This window comes from Strix uralensis, chromosome 2 (genome assembly GCF_047716275.1).
Source record: "Strix uralensis isolate ZFMK-TIS-50842 chromosome 2, bStrUra1, whole genome shotgun sequence".
Taxonomy (NCBI): domain Eukaryota; kingdom Metazoa; phylum Chordata; class Aves; order Strigiformes; family Strigidae; genus Strix; species Strix uralensis.
Genome location: NC_133973.1, coordinates 77,476,534 through 77,493,978, shown reverse-complemented (window position 1 = coordinate 77,493,978; position 17,445 = coordinate 77,476,534). Strand labels below are relative to the sequence as shown.

The 17,445-nt window shown below is 39.4% G+C and overlaps 1 long non-coding RNA gene across 1 annotated transcript in view; it reads left to right on the top strand.

Moving 5' to 3' along the window:
- The first annotated feature begins 1,783 nt into the window (after positions 1-1,783).
- The window catches only part of LOC141940204 (uncharacterized), a 42,044-nt gene continuing 26,382 nt past the window's right edge, over positions 1,784-17,445 (top strand). The window contains exon 1 of the long non-coding RNA XR_012627917.1: positions 1,784-1,917. This is a non-coding gene — a long non-coding RNA (uncharacterized LOC141940204). The remainder of the gene's footprint in view (positions 1,918-17,445) is intronic.

The following is a 17,445-nucleotide window of genomic DNA, read 5'->3' as shown; positions in this document are numbered from 1 at the left end:
TGTCGAAGGAGGTAATCCTTCCCCTCTAGTCAACATCTGGAGTGCTGGGTCCATTTCTAGGCTCCTCAGTACAAGACATATATAGACATACTGGAATTAGTCCAGCAAAAGGCCCCAAAGATGATTGTGGGGTTGAAGCATATGACATGTGAGAATAAGCTGAGGGAACTGGGACTGTTCATCTTGGAGAGAAAGTTCAAGGGGGCATCTTATCAACATGTATAAATACTTGAAGAGAGGGTGCAAAGAAGAGGAACCCAGGGTCTTTTCTGTGGTCCCCAGTGACAAGACAAGAGACAATGAACAGAAACTGAAATAGAATAAATTCCATTTAAATGTAAGAAAACACTAATTTCCTGTAAGGCTGGTCAAACACAGGAACAGGTTGCCCAGGTAGGTTGTGGGGTCTCCATCCTTGCAGACATTCAAAACCTAACTGAACATGCTGGAGGCTGTAGAGCTTCTACAAGTTGCCGTGTATCATAACTTCTTATTCCACCAGTGCCATCTACTGTATACGAATGAGAAACAAACACCTCAGGAAAAATGATAATTTGCAAAAGTATGGCTTTTTGCGTATTTACTAAATCATTGCATTCTGACTGGAGGAATTGCAAAGAACAGATGCTAACTGATACAGCAGCTCACACCCTACCGAGAGAATAATGTGGCAGTCCTTGCTCTACTTGCTAAAATATATTTAAATTTAAAATGGCCTTACATTGTTTCATTTCTCTGTGTTATAATGAACATTCATTTCACTGAATGATCCAATAGAAAAATTGGCTTTAGTTTTTACCCAAATTTCCTGAGGGCTTCAGAACAATAAACACTTTGGCTACACCTATTGGCATTTACTGCACAACAGGGATATGTTCCTCTTATTCTGCTACATTGAGGAGGAAGAATATTATCACCTACATATCTCATTGTTACTTCCATTACAATTGCTCTCTTGTGATGCAATTCAGAAATGAGGCATTTTTCATTAATGTAGTTTACCATGGAAACTCATGCAAGATAATCTACTGCTGCTGCGTCTATTGGTAGTAGAGAGGACTTTATTCTCAGATATCACTATATTTCCTGGCTCTATATTCTTCTGTCATGCTCTTGGCTGCAAATAAGGCTAAAGCAATAGCACTTATATATGTGCAAGTATGTGGGTGTCTATGTATGATATATATGTGTGGGTGTATGTGCAAGCTTGCACATGCTCATACGCACAAACACACAGGTGTATGTAGAAGAACGTGGTCAGGGGGCTGGTTATGCTACCTTGATCCTCCAGCACAGACCTGGTCTAGAATTAAATCACTTCACTGTCCCCTCTTTGTGGTGGGAGGAGCTCATAGGGACCTTGATGTCACCCGCTAGCTACCCTGTGGAAGGCTCAGCAGAGCTCCCTCTCTCCAGCCTGGCATAAGAGTGCCAAAGAGTGCAGTAGGGGACATTTCTTAGGCAAACAGTACTTTTGCAGGAAAATTGCAGTTTGGGTTTGATTGAAAGTGTTTGTGAAATGGAGATTCTTTCTGAAAAATATAAATGCTTTTTTCTGATGTTTTTGAACTGCTATTTCAATTACATATTCCAAAACCATGTTTCACTACTGCATGGAACAAAATTTATTTTGACTAATAGTAGTAATAACCTTACAAATATGCTTGAATGTTACCTTAGGTGCTTTTTTCACTTCTTCTGACTCCAGTGGGGGAAATTAAAAAGTAATACTTGGAATTTAATTGAAATGTTTTTCTTTTCTTTTTCAGAACACACACTGATTTGCCAAGCATTATTCTTGGGCTTTTAAAGTATCTGCATAAGGCTTAATTTTGAGTGAGTTTGACCTGGATCAGGCTTGGCTAATCTGGGCCTAACATAACCTCAACCTTAACTATGCTGTGATTTGCATGTAAGGTAAGTTAGATGATTTAATATTATTGAATCTCATTTATTATGTTTCACTTTAGGCAAGACTTTATGCTAAAATGTTTTTCTCCATCTACACTGAGGAAAAGGTGAAATTTAAACCAATTCCTAACTAGGGAAGCTTGGGCTACCTGTTCACAGTATACAGAAAATCAGTGGTGCAGCTGGGAACTTAAATATGGAGTTAGTGTCATTCTTTAATGGCAAATCCATCCTTCCTATATACAATTGATATCAGAAGATAGCTCAATTTAAAGTAAAATAGATATAAGAGAGCACCGATGTTATATTTCACCAGCTAATGGATAGCAGACAGCCTCTGAGTGAACTTTTATATCTGTCTTTGCTGGTTACAGATAAAGATGTCCAATGAGTAGATGGACAATTGAAAAGTGAAGTCTTTGGTACAGATTTGCACCCTTCATCCCTTCCACAGGAAACATACCCACTTCTGCAAGTTCCTGTGCCTACCCCTGTGGGGTCTCCCCTGTCTCCTTTCTGGTTCCTACATTCACAGTACTGTCAATTTTCTCAACATCTCCTTTAATGTTCCTTACAGTATTTTACTATCACTAATAAAAGAAGTCTTTATGAGAATTATGACAAAATGACAATTTATTATGATAAAGAAGGTCTTAGAAATATGAGCCATCTGTAATCTGATGTAGGAAAGTGTTTGAAATGGTAGCTCAGAAAGGTGAATGATGCTTGTGTCTATCTCAATGGCTGGCTGATGTTGAAACCTGAAGGTGACACCTTCAAATGTAAATCTATTTGAACATTTAATGACTAACTTTTTACGTTCCGTTAGTCAGGAAACATGCTTCTTCTCTAACTCCTAAAATAAAGAGCTTATGGACAACTGAATATAACATTATTGATTTCAATGTTTTATTCAAACAAAATGCCATTGCCAGGACTTAGAGTATTCTCTCTCTTCACTTTCCACACAGAAATCATGATCCTTGCTCTGGATCAGAGGTTCAGGCTTCCTCATGGTACAGATTCCTTACCAATAGGAGCTTGCCCAACTGGTTTGAAAGATACTCCTTTACTTGTCTCTCCACTTCTTGGTGTTGAAGAAGTGGATTTGTATTTAGTTTTAATTGGTGGAATGATCCCTCACAAAAAAAGTTGGGATGTTTTTTCTTATTTCTTGGATTCTTTTTTTCTTAGGGAACCTGTAACTTGCTATGCTTTAATTTTAGTTTATTTTAGGTTTCCTGTGCCCTCACAATGGCTCTGTGGTGCTTATTTACAAATCTTGTGGGTGAGAATTCTTACTGTATAACCTGGAATACAGGAATATTTTTCTGCCCTCTCCCCTTCATTCCAGTAAGACTCAACCCCCCAGCAGTGGCTGAAGCCTATTCACAGTACATGTACAGTAAGGTATTTCCTTTATAGCTGTCCTGGTACCCTGCCATCTTTGGCCTCGTAAGAGAAGGCTAACACTGCAGTTAAAAGGGGAGTAGGGGAAGAGGAGAAATCTAAGTTCTCAGATCCAGTGTGTTAAAATATATTGCTTCATGTAGCTACAGGATGATGAAAATAATTAATTTTTCACAAATCACTTTTTCTAATCTCCTTCTGTGGCCTACATCTTATTCACTCTTGTAATTTCTTTTAATAAAATTATAGTTTAAATGTATGGCTTTGCACTGTTTCACATTTTTTCCCTTTTTGACATACAACACAGGGTACATTCTCTGGAAACAGAAGAAAATGGTTTCCTAATGCTGTTCCCAAGATCACTCCTGTTTGCAAGGCAATTTATTAGAGGCACTTACATTCTCTATTCTAATCTATCCCAGTTCTGGCTGGCAATGAATGCCCACATTGAATATAGTTATTGATCAAAAAGATTGTAAGCAAACCTAGACAACGAGTTTATTAATGTGTCTTGTCATAATGGAAATAATGAAATACATTTGACAAAGTAGATGGTGGTGAAGAGCCTCATGTCTGTGTGGCCTCTCTTCTACATAGGTGCCCTGACACAGGTTTATGGGTCAAAACTAAGGCTGTAATTTGGATCTAGCTGTTGTGGTTTTGGCAAGGTAGGCAGGGTCTTTGTTAATCCATACATTTTTCTCATATAGAAAGGCTGTAATTATTTCAGGCAGCAAAGGGTAAGCTAAACTTCAGGGTAAGAGATACGTGGAGGTCACCAGGGCAATCAACTGCCTCTTTTCCAGACCAGTAGACAAGTCGAAACACATACATTATGCATACCATTTTTTTTCAGAAAACAAATAAACATGACATGTTAAAGTATCATTCCATCCCCTTACAGATAAGAAGGATCATAGGAGATAGGTAAGGGAAAAATCAAACAGCTCATTTGGCTCTCTACCAACAAAACCTTCCTTCTAGTGTCAGTGCCCTGCTTTCGGCCAACCATTACACAAGTGTTTGCTTAGACACTGGTTCCTTCCAAAACACTGGTCACCTTTAAAATGGCCTATACCAAGGGTACTTTTAACTGTAAAAACCGTAGGTATATATAAACTGGTTGATGAAAGTTAGTGGTAGGATTTCCCAAGTTTTCTGTATGTAAATTTTCATGATATATATGGCATTAATGAAGTAAAAAAAGCAAAGAAGCAACTCACGCTGGCCACTTGTCTTTAATTATCAGACTTTGCAGGAGCACGTGAGCTGGGGTCTTTTCTTAATTTTCATGCCTTGCATACATTTCCTTTAACTCCATTGGCCTTTCAGCAAGAAACAGCAGAAAGCTGGAAGCCACCAAGGAAATTTACTGTTTTCAAAGTCACAACCTCCAACTGACACTAGGGATAATTCTGGTCAGATGCATGGGTGCACCCATAAGTTCTAACTTACCTGAGCAGCCTCACCTGAGACCCTCACCATCCCTCTTGCCATGGTCCAGGAGCCCCACTTTGACTCAGTCCTGGGCACCCCGCCCTGCCCTGAGTTATGCTGTGGGCGTGCCTGTGTCCAGCCTTGTCTCCTGCCATTCCTGACGTGACATCCCAGCTGGATCCCAGTACTGGCTCATTGCTTGCCCTGTCTGTCCGTGGACCCTGGTACTGGCCTCTGGCTCTGCCCTCCATGCTGTGACCCCGTGGGATTGTGCCTGTTGGGGAGGGCACGGCAATCCATGAGGTCTGCTCCGCTGCTGGCTCAGCCCTGACCTGTACTGCTGCTCCCTGACTGCCCTTCTCAGAAGAGTGTCTAGGACTAATCCTCTCATCCTTATTTATGGGATAGTGTGTGGGCCCTTTGTCCAGGTCCGTTTTCCATCAGTGATATTGCCTGTAGGAACAAAGACCATTATCTCAGTGAGCACTCCTGGGAAGAAAGCCTACTGCTGGTCAATATGTAACAGCTTATGAATGTATTCAGAGAATTGTGAGCAACCAAGTGAGGTGCTTGCCATACATTTCCTAAATACCTGGTGGATATTATTGAGCTTTCTAAATTTGTGCCTAGGTCATCAACTGAACATGCAATGTCTCGACTGGTTACAGAGTCTTCTTCAAATCAGTACCTTGATTCTCACAGGAATAACTTTTCATGTTTTCAGAGAAAGGGGCTCATGATCTTCTCCATTTCAAGTCAGGCTATCAGGGTGTTTCTGTGAAGGTGACTGTTACTAGCTCTATGCCAGTATTTCTTTGATGTAACTGAAGAATAACATGAATGAGTTTTCTAGACTGAATGAGTTTTCTAGACTGAACTGATTTCTTAGGAACTGTTTTTACTAAGCATCACTTTTATTGTACAGCTTTCATCAGAAGGATCAAAGAGTAGACAAGCAGGTCAGAGATTAATTGCTGTTTGTGAACCGACTGTGCACTTTGCTAAAACCAGCTCAGCTCTCACCAAACCCAGGGGTTCTCTATGAAACAGCACAGCAGAACCCATAGGTTGAACAATGGTCCAGATTTTAGAGAGTCAGCATGACAGCAGTGGAGGAAGCAATGAGTGTAATTCTCCAAGGGTAATTTCCCTGACTGAAAACAGTCTTTTACTTCCACTACCAAGTTTCATTTTATGTAGCTTTGTATGTATGGGAGGCATTACCTTCCAAAGGAATAGTATTTTGTGTGTTATTATCACTTCAACCCCCCGAAGAGGTAGGCTGATTTTAAGAAAACAGCAGCTGCCTATAAAGTTTTACTTTCTTCTCTTGGATTTTCAATATTTTTTGGGTTCAATCACTTGTAGTGCAAGAAAGTGGCTTTTCTGCATTTTAAACAATTTAAGGGTTTTTTTGTGATAAGTGTAACAAGACAGTATAAAATGTAATAATGATAGCATCATGTAACAATAAGCATGCCTCTTAAGTTCCTGAGTTATAAAATCAGAGTAGCTTATTTCAAAGGAGGGAAAGGAGCCAGGGGAAGGAAGGAGAAGGCTATGATGTGTCCTCATTTTCCTGCTACCTGGTGTTCCCATTTCCCATGTAGGTAGTCTGAACTCAGGGATGTGATGTTGGGGCCCTTGTAGGAAGAGTGCCAGCTATCTCGCCTGTCTAATATGATCAAGTAATGTTTTTAAAAGGGAAGGTGGGGTTGATGGAAGTTAGCATTAGGTAAAGATGGATAGACTGAATTTGTCCTCAAGGTCACACCCTGCATGGCAGTGCAGAGACAGGATTTCATCTATTGTAGCTGCTCCAGTTTATAAAATGCACTCAGACCTGAATTCAAGCCCTTGCTCCAATTTATATTTAGAGTATTGCTGAGGATGCTTAGGTCCATTATCCTCTTCAGCACCTCTTGTAACTAATTTGGATTGCCATGTCTAATCCTATTTGTTTCTTGGTTTTAGCTTGGTCTTCTATTAGAGCTCTTCTGAAAAGCACCTGGGCATAGGCAGATTACCTCAAGTCTGCCTGTGTCATGGGCTTGTGAAATGTGGGTGTTACAGCATTTGGTATTTCAGTGTTCCGGTCCCCCTGTATATTTATTTCCTAAGCCTATAGTCCTTAGTGCACTAGTTTTTAATATAATAGGTGCTGCTTTATGACAAACCCGGATAATGACATATCTTGGAAAAATGCATATTACCCATAATGAATCTTCTCATCTTTCATGATCATTAATTACTTGCTAAATTCTCAAGGGTCTAACTAAGAAAATACTTAACTGACTGGTAATGCAGTGGCCAGCATAAAATTCATTACCACTTAAGCATAACACATTGATCTCCAGGGTACTCTGTGAATAGTGTATGTCTTCAACATGTTTTTCAAAGAGGCCACACAATGGCTTGGTGAGGCAATTAATTTACCATTTATTTTCATTCCAGAACAGAATGTTTTCTTCTCATGTTTTTGTAAGCAGGAGAGAATAATTTAATCTTGGATCTATTGTTAGAATTTAATGGTCAAAACAAAAGCTCTACAGCCCCAGACACCTGTCTGTTTCTTTTATTGTTTTATATGTTTTAACATCAATGCATCAATATATATAATGAATAGATGAATGAATAAATTAAGAAAACATACTGCCTGTTCTTCTGTGGCTCTTATTTATTGCAATGATTTATCTGATCTCCATAAAGTGCTGGTTACTGCTGCTGAAAATACTAATTCTTCACAGAATGAAGCATTCAGCTGCTATCATAGCTCTAGGCAGGTTTTTTTTTAAATCTGAACGCTAGAAAGATATACATGATTTATTTTCTGTATGGGAACACATACCAGAGTCCAGTTTTAAGAATGCTCTTTACACCCTGTTATTTTAGCATACATTATATGGCACATTTTCTGTAGAAATTTTGGCTTCTGCACCAAAGCACTATTTTTGTTATTTGTTACTTATCTAATATACTGCTGATTAATTCATGTTTTTTCTATTCACATTACAGATTTTAATTGCCAGTAGTTAGCTGGTAAGGTATCTCAGCATGCTAAAGAAGTCCTAGGAGTGTAGTTCAATTACCAGGGCTATTGAGCATGTCAGAAATTACAAGGGGAGATGAGAGTTTTATGGTTCTGAATCTCAATGTGACAGGTAATAAGGTTATTTCCAGGACAGTATCACCTCTCATAACAAGCCAAGTGTACTAGTATTGTCTAATCACTGTAATGGAGAAACTTTCATTGTCTTTTCTGCGCTGCTCTGAGTGTGTAAGCTATTAATTTGCTGGTATGAATATTCACATACCATCAAGTGTTTGCCTTTCTAAAGTATACACTGCACAGCTGCACCAGGGCATGGAATAACACCCATTTTTCACATTGTATGGTAAAAGTGAAAATGCATATAAAAATGTACAGAAGCTGTTACTTTGACTGTCATGAATGTGCCTGGAAACAGGGAAAACCTAAGAGAGAACTTATTCAGGATACGGTTGGGACCAAAGTGATATTTCATTAGAGACTTCTTCAAAGTTCTTCTTATCCATTAAGGAGACTTAAATTACATGGCATGAGCTACTAACCAGCTGCACTATAATATTATGCAAGGTTTTTGATTGCTTGGAGAAGCAACACTCTACACCATATTTAGTTATTTGTGATTTTATGCTAAGCTTTGCAATCTGGTACTGTCACTTGTGTTAATGTATTAACAGTTTGGATATTTATGTTGACTCATGCAGCTGCAATTTTTGTATTTTCGGATATGACAAATAAAGCATACTCCTATAAAACTGCATGAACTGTAAGGTAATGATACTTTGTCCACTGCTGAAAATCTACCTCATACACTGACATTCGCTAGGTAACTTAAGAACTCTCCTTCTACTATATGTAATTTAATAGCTGGCATTGGGTGACTTTCTCTAAGGGGAACAGAGGAACAGAATTAGTGGCCTGTCTAATGAATAATTGGGATAAGCTTTACATATTTCATTATAAATAGAAGGCTATTTAAACACTGTCAAACACTATCAAAATGAGGCCAGTCATGACCTGGGTGCTGTACATAGTGTGTCCCTCTCTTCTCTGTTTTAGTTTTCTTTCTGGGTTTTTCCAAAAGAAGTTGAGGATGATCTCGTACTATTTTTGCACCTGTAAGATTGTGGTGCTGTCAGGAGCCAGTGCAGCATTAGCACAAGCTGGAACCATGCTAGGTATTACAAGTAATCACCAGGTCTTTTTTGCAGCCCAGATTGTTTTGCCATAATCCTTCCCTTACTATTATATGCCTCACTGCCAGACCACCGTTTGCTGGAGTGCATGAGTGAGATCTGGACAGAACTGGTGGACAAAAACTGCAATACCAAGAAATAATTTCCACTCGCAGAAATAGAGACAGGTGTTTTATAGGCCTCTTCTACATCCACATCATCAGAGCCAGAACATAGGCCATGATCAAGAAAGCCTACATAGACCATGGCCAAGAAAGCCAACGGCATCCTGGCTTGTATTAGAAATAGTGTGACCAGCAGAAGTAGGAAGGTGATAGTCCCCCTGTACTCTGCACTGCTGAGGCCACACCTGGAGTATTGTGTCCAGTTTCAGGCACCTCAATACGAGAGAGATATCGAGGTGCTGGAACGAGTGCAGAGGAAGGCAACGAAGCTGGTGAAGGGCCTGGAGAACAGATCCTATGAGGAGAGATTGAAGGAGCTGGGACTGTTCAGTTTGAGGAGGAGAAGGCTAAGGGGAGACCTCATCACTCTTTACAACTACCTGAAAGGACATGGTAGAGAGGTTGGTGCTGGTCTCTTGTCACAGATAATTAGTGACAGAACAAGAGGGAATGGCTTTAAACTGCAACAGGGGAGGTTTAGACTGGACATTAGGAAAAAAATTTTCACAGAAAGAGTGGTCAGACAGTGGAATAGGCTGCCCAAGGAGGTGGTAGGGTCACCATCCCTGGATGTGTTTAAGGGTCATTAGGATGAGATGTTGGTGGATATGATGTAGGGGAGAACTTTGTAGAGTAGGGCTGATGGTTGGACTCTATGATCCCAAGGGTCTTTTGCAACCTGAATGATTCTGTGATTCTGTGATCATGACCATGAGTCTCTGTGTATCATTATCTTTCATCCTTTTCTTTTTCTCTTTGAACTGTAAGTTTTTATGTGCCTTTCTTTTGATACTGTCTAGTGTCTAGCCCATTGGTGGCATCATAAGCATCTTACTGCAAACAGAAGACACTTCAGACAAAAAGAATTCTGCTCACTATACTCACAACAGCAGTTCCTCTGAAACTGGTGGGTCTCTCTTTTTTTTTGGTCTTAATGCACAGCCTGGAACTAGCTTGTATGAACATGCCCAAGTGTGAGTCTAACCCTTTGGAGGCAATGCTTTATCTGTTCAGGATGCTGTGAAAGTTAACATTGTGTTTCTGTGAAGCACTGCCATCTGGCAGCATAGCCAATGATATTTGGGATTGCTTGCATGAGTTAAGAGAGTAGGTTTTGGCTCATTATGTGGCTGTATCTGTTTCATACTTAACAGGATAGAGCAGTGCATCTTGTGAAAAAGGATACTAAGCTCAAGTAAAATGCGACATGCACTATCTTCACCTTTATACCATATTTTGGCCATTGCTTGTCATCTTAAGGCAGCTTCAGGAGACAATAAGGGTCAAGAAATTCCATCTAGGGCAAACATAGTGTAGAGATACCCTAGCTTTTCCTAGTACACATATCCTCCCCTTCTCTTTTATGTTGACACCTTAGATGGCATAAGGCATAGGCCAAGTATCTGCCATTGACTATCTACGTTCCCTTCCCTCCATGGATCCTCCTGGAGGCAATTGTTCAGATTTTTGCCATCTGAAATCTGAGTCATTAGTTTACAATGTGCCAGTATTTTCTGTGCCTGCAGTTTTGCTAAATTGTTAATTTTTCGTCTTTAATTTCATATTATATTGGACAAAGTAATTTCAAACTGAACGCAAGACTCTGAAAATCCAAGTGCCAGCATTAATAGCTCTGACATGGATTGTTGTTTATATGAAAAAAAAAACTTTTCAAAGAGGGAAGAAGCAGGGTGAGTTTTCACACACAGAGTTTCAGCTACATTGTTCCAGTGAAATGTAGGATGGGAAGAACCTTTGCAGTGCCTTTGTGAGATTTGGGCTCCACAAATCAAGCCGTCCATGAAGTCACCATGGGCTTGAGCTTTCCATGATGAAACTCACGCATCAATACTAATTTCCTGACACCTTGCCTTTCTCTCCTGAAACCAAGTCACTCTGCTGTTATCTCTGATCTTCAAGTGGGAAAGTTGTTTGACCCAACCAAATAAGATTGCAGTGAATAAATCAGATGTCTCCTATGGAGATACCGACAGGGTCAGCTAAAGGAAAGGAAAATAAAGGTAAGGTCACTTAATATCAAAATATTCTTCAATCTTAAAACTTCCTTATTCAGCTACTTCTTTGCCCCTGCAGAACAACTGCTTGCTGAGGCAATTCGATAAGACCTCAGTACTTGCATACTATGGAGAATTATAATCTTGGTGGTTTATTTCCATTAAGCTGACTACTGGATGTAAGAATCTTTAAATTAAATTACTAGTATAGAAAAAGAAAGAGTGATTTTAGAGATTTTACTGTTTTTCTTTTACTCTTAGTTTTATGCAGCCTCTCTTTCCCCTGTAAATTATTGATTTTGTAGATAAATAACTGCTCTGCTGCCAGAAGTTAAATGTCTTTGGCTGCCAGGCACATGAGCTGGCCCTCAGCTTGAGCTCTAAGAATCACTCAAGTAGAATTTATGAACAATAGAATTGATAGTCTCTTTTTGCATGAATACTTGCCCGTGTGGGTCAAATACCCAGAGAGTAGACTTTGAAATACATGTGTGTGTTGAAACTAAGAAATATAAATCATCCCAGTGCCTTGGCAACTGCCTTTTACCTTACAACCCCTGCTCCCTGATGGAGGTTTGGCTGCCTCACTTCAAGTTTCCCGGGGAGCACGCAGATCGCTGAGCAGAGCCTGCTCTTTACCGTTAGTGTCGCAGGTGGAGTAGCAGTGCTTTGGAAAAGTGGAAAACCCAGGGGTAAAGTGAGAAGCAGGAAACTATTAGGGTTAGAGTGACAGGTGGACAAAAATGCAGTGACTGCACTCATATTGCCCCTGTGTTTTGGTAGGATATTGTGCAGATTGCAGCCCTCAGTGTGGGTGAATCTGGGTCAGGCAGAAAGGAAAGTGCTCTGTTCGGAATAAGGCTCCTCACTCAAACAGAAAGGAAACAGTATAAAAGTACAGGCTCACTCATACATGTGACAGCTGTGGGTAACTGGGAAGGTTTCTGACAAGATAGTTTTACTTTACAGCTCACCTGCCGAGATGTATGTGTAGAGTGAGTAATATTAGTTGCAGAGAGCTTTTCAGTCCTCTGAAAGTGGAGGAAGAGATGTAGAATAAATCTGGATACAGATGTACTGCAAGTGAAACTGGGAAAGCAAAGAAGAGAAAAGGAAAATCTACCCTATGTACAGACTGGGTTGGCTAGGGGCCAAATCTTCAGTGGAGTTATAACAACATTGAGGAGTTGAGAATGTCATTAAAATCTGCCTCCACCTTAGATAAATTAGAGAAGTTTCTAGCTGGTAAAAATTTTCCCTTTAATGATCAGTTTGAATGCGAGAATTTTCTTTTACTTCAACTCATGATCGCTTCCAAACTCAAAGTTTCATTTTCCCTGCTTTCAGAGCTGTTGCTTACTCAAGGTTTTTGTGACAGCAGCCTCACTTGCAAAGTTCGTCTCCATCTCTCTTGTATCTCTGCTTAACTTCTTCTTCAGAATAAATCTAAAACTTAAATTCTAAATCATTCCTGGTTGTGGCACTGCTGAGAACCTGCATCATGTTTGGTGCTTGTTCCTGCACGCTTTCCATATATCTTTCACAGCATGGCTACACAAACATTGTGGTGATGCACCACATGTGCCTTCACAATTTCATAAGGTGAAATTCACATCAGTTTTGAGGTTCTGTTGCCTTTATTCATATTAGTTCAGATTCCTGTTCACAAGGTGTTATCTGAATACTGTAGTTGTATTTGAATGGGTTCTCTCAGATCAAGGTGTGAGTGAGTTCTGAGTGTGGGTCCCTGAAGGTAAGCTGAAATCCACTTTCTGCCTTACTTCGCAATTGCTTCTTCATGTGCCATTTTAGAGAGTAAATTAGCTCAAACTTGGAAATTATTTGAGAACATAACTCCTATTGATATGCATTTTTCATGGCATTTATGAAACATCTCTTTCTTTTATAAATGACTGATTTTGTTGATAACAAACTATTATCTTGTCAGATATTAAATCTCTGTGGCTGCCAGAGACTTGAGCTGGATATCAGCATGCACTCAAAGGGTCACAGGGATACAAAAATATTCTTCAGCTTGGAAAGCCTACTGTGTCACTGGCAGGGGAGGACAGGAGCTTACTTTCTGATTCTTATGGAAATACTGGCACTCCCCAGAAAAAAGCAGGCAGTACAGATCTAAATGGGTTTTTGTGTCAGATTTTTATTCCTCAAATACTACTGATGAGCATAATGGTGACAAAACCATCTATGATTGGCATCTTGGTGCCATTGGCTAATATTTCCTCCCACTGTTGCTGGACATCTTCATCCTTGTGGTGCTGCTTGTGACCTTATAACAAATAAGAGGACAGTTCTGCTAACTTCATCATCAGGAGGACTATCGCCAGCTGACTTTCAACTCTTTCATTCATTCAGTGTTGCTTCACATATAAGCTCCTGAAACTGCCCGTTGCTCTCTCATTCTTGATAATGCTTCCATAAACAGCTTCGAATATATCCACCCCCTTGACAGTTCTGCTAAACACACTCAGCTGAGTCACCTGCATTTCATTTACTGTATATTGTGGGAGAACTTGAGACTGTATTTGTTACAGCTCAACAAAATGGAGTCCAGGAATGAACTTTTAACAGAGATGGGATTCATCTCATCTAATGATGGCCTCCTACAATCAGATGTGCAGTCAGACCTAGTTATATGAAGTGACCTGTATCTTCACTGGCAAGGACTGGCACTAGGTGATTTATATTTGTCAGTGACAAAGCTATGTCTCTCTATGCTCGAGTTTTTCTGATCACTTAATGATTTTTCTACAGTACTTTTACTGTGAATACACAAATACCTCAATTGTCTATTAGAATCTATATGTTCTGGTAAAAAACTACAGTGCTCTGAGTTTTCAAAGTGTTTTTCACTTTGAAAGATGCAATCTAAACACCTTATTCAGCTGTCACCCAAATCTGTGGAAATAAAAGGAAACTGCACACAAAAGATCAGAGGGTAATGCAAAATGGACATGGTATAAAAAGACGAAAGTACATCAGGAGACTAAAGGACATAGCTGAAGGAGAGTAAAGGAAGAAAGCAATTTTCCTCCCACTTCTGTGTTTTAAGATTTCAATTTTTAATTAAACATTGAGTATAATAACCTGTAATAACCATATCCGAGTCTAATAAAGTCCCTGGCCTTCAGCCATGGTATCTATTAGTCCAGATTATGCATATTACCTTATAAACAAAAGGTGCCCTCAAGTTATTATTATAATCAGTTCTTGAGTTGTTCATTTCCGCTATGGAAAAACTATCAGGAATGTGTGCAGCTAAAACCAAAAGCAGTAAAGTAAGTCAGAATGAGTAATATGATTAGGACTTTTCTAGATGAAAATGTCCAGGTGAATATTGTGTTTGTGTACATTGCTTTCAGCTGTTCAAAGAAGAGAGTCAAGTACCTCTTTTCAGAAATACTGGAGAACTTTTATTCCAGTCAAAATGTTGAACTAACAAGTTGTGGTTTATGCTGTCCCTATTTATCTGACAAACGTTCAGGTACTTTTGTGTATTTGGACTGGCCTAATATTAGGGTTTTGGGTTTAGTGTACTGTTCAAATGAAACAGAATGGACACTTAGAAGCTCTTTTCTAGTTTCACTGTTTAGTTTGACTATGTCATTATTTAATATGGGTGTGAAAGCATGATAAAGTCCCTTGTCTTAAAGTGATGTATTTCTTATATATTTCAATGGTGCTGAGGTCATATATTAACTACAATGATTGGCCCTCCTCAATGTCTTGGTGAAGGCTGGCATTTTTCCAGTCATATCTGCTGGAGAACAGATTAATTTTGGCTATCCTTTATTCAGGTAGTTGGCATTATGTTTTCAAATAATAAATCTACTTTTAATGCCTATTACCTAGGAAGAATATTGACTTATAACAATTTAGTGTCATAAGTACTGAGTGCCGTGAAATTGCTTCTCCTCTGCAGTGCTATTTGTTTCTAGGCTTAAAAACGTAAAGACAAGTAAAAGAGGAATTACCTAAAAATTCAAACATAATTAAATCACATTAGAAAGTAATTTTTTCTTTGATTGCACAACAGGATATAATCTCAGTTCTTTTTGACCCAAGATTACTACTGTTAACCAGTACTCGTAGGCACTGCAAGGTGTACGTTGATTCCTTTCCAAATGTCAGTGTGAGAACTCTGCAAGTCTCATTGGGCACCTACACCCACCGTTATCCCCCTTTTACTCAATATCATTTACACAGTTTGCCTCTTGACTTTTAAGAACAGGATGATAGTGGGGCTGCATGATTTTCTTTCAAATGTTAAAATGTTGGAGATTGAAGCTGTACAGATTATTCATTTACTTCACACATGATACAGCACAGTATAGCTGGGAAAAAAGCAAATTCTTAAAGGCACTAAAACCCCAATAAATTCTGTAAATAGTGCTTTGGTTGAACAAACAATATTTAGGAAAAACCTCTTAGCTACAATATTTAAATACAGTAAATGAAGACTGCGTTCCATTGAAGCTACGCTGTTGCCAACATTAAAATGACTTTGGAGATAACCTGTCAGGCATATGAAAGAGGAACATCCCTCAGCCCAGACTTACCTGAATATGAACACTTCAACATGATATCCTTTGTCTTAGTCTTCAAAACTTTTCCGTGCACACTTATGTGCATTATCTATAATTCTTTCCAGGGCTGGTATCTGCCTCCTGAGGCTGTAGGAGCTCTCCCAGATTTTTCACTCTGTTTGTGGCAGTATCACCAGCTACTCTCAGGGTTACTCAAAGATTGCTTGCTTAACATTGAATATAAAAGGTAAATGTAGCATGAGTAATTTAAATCACTTCTTGCAGTCAATGGCAGTAAGCTCTACAGATCATTTTTTACTCTTTTCAACAGTAGAAAGAAACCCAGAAAAAATATCCCTATTTCTCAGTTCCAGAACCTCACATTGTCTCATGTATTGAACTAAAGATCTCTTTTGCCTGTCATTTTTAAGCAAATAAATCCTATTTTGTTCCTACAAGATTCCCATCTTCCTTCACTGTTACATACAACATGTTGGTGTATCTCTTCTACCATCTGCTCTTTTGTCATTTCTCTCTTCCTTTTCTTGCCAAACTGATGGAGGACCAAAATCCTTTTATGTTGACAATTTGGAATACTGTTTTTTGGGTAATTTTATAGCTCATGCAAATAAGTGACTAACCTGCCTGTCCAGCAATTACAGATAGATTAGTAGTAGGTAAAGTGCAATCTCCGTATACAAGTCCATCAATGATCCCTGTAGTATTCTATTATATCCCTGACTTTCGGGTTCATGAACCATATATATCTGTCAGTAGATGTTAAGCTTAGACTTAAAATGTCTCTATCAGGCAGTTCATAAATTACTGATTGCTAGAAATCAAGTATAATATAAAAAGGGAAGGATCCTTGTCTGAAATGCTTTCTTAAATATCTTCCTAAGAATTTTCTGTTGGCTGGTTGCTGTCAGCCAAACCTGTATGGCAGGTGTTAAATTCCTAGCAGGCCTTTTCACCTTTTCTTTTATGGAATACACTAAACTGTGGGTTAGTTGCATGTACAAAGTCAGCCTACTGGCAAAGGCAAAACTACAAAATTTATCTTCTGTCATGACGTAACCTAATTCTATATTCTTATTTCCATCAGGTAGCGATGTTATTTACTGAATGAAATCATTGCTCCTTACAGGACCAGGCATTTATTCTGCACACATGTTTGTGTTCGCCTATGCAAGAATATTTTAGCAAATCTATGAATCCCTGAAGAAGAAACAGCTTTGCTGAGATTCAGAAAGGGCTGTAGGCAGTGCAAATTCCACTTCCAGCATCAAGTTGCTTAACTGCAGGTGCTTCAGGGCTCACCTTGACCAGGCTTACATCCATTTGAGTGCATTCAGCACTGGCACATTTTGTACTGGCACAATTCTCTTAATGTGTGGGAACCTGACAGGAAAGATTTTTGCACTGGGCCACAGCCTGAATAGACTTTTTGATGAACACCTGTGTACCAAGTGACATGATGGATGCACCCCTCCTTGGGTGGTAGTGGAGAACTGAGCTGTAGCATCAAGATGCCACACTTCTTAGCTCAAGGACCCTATATATTTGCTGCGATTAATTGGTGGGTTCCAGGTCTGGCAACAACCTTGCATAAGCTGATGATACCCCACCTGGTGTGATCTGGTCCCCTGGTATGCAGCTGTGCTCTCTGCCATGCCTGCACACTGCAGCGGGAACACATAATCCAAGGAATGGTATTTC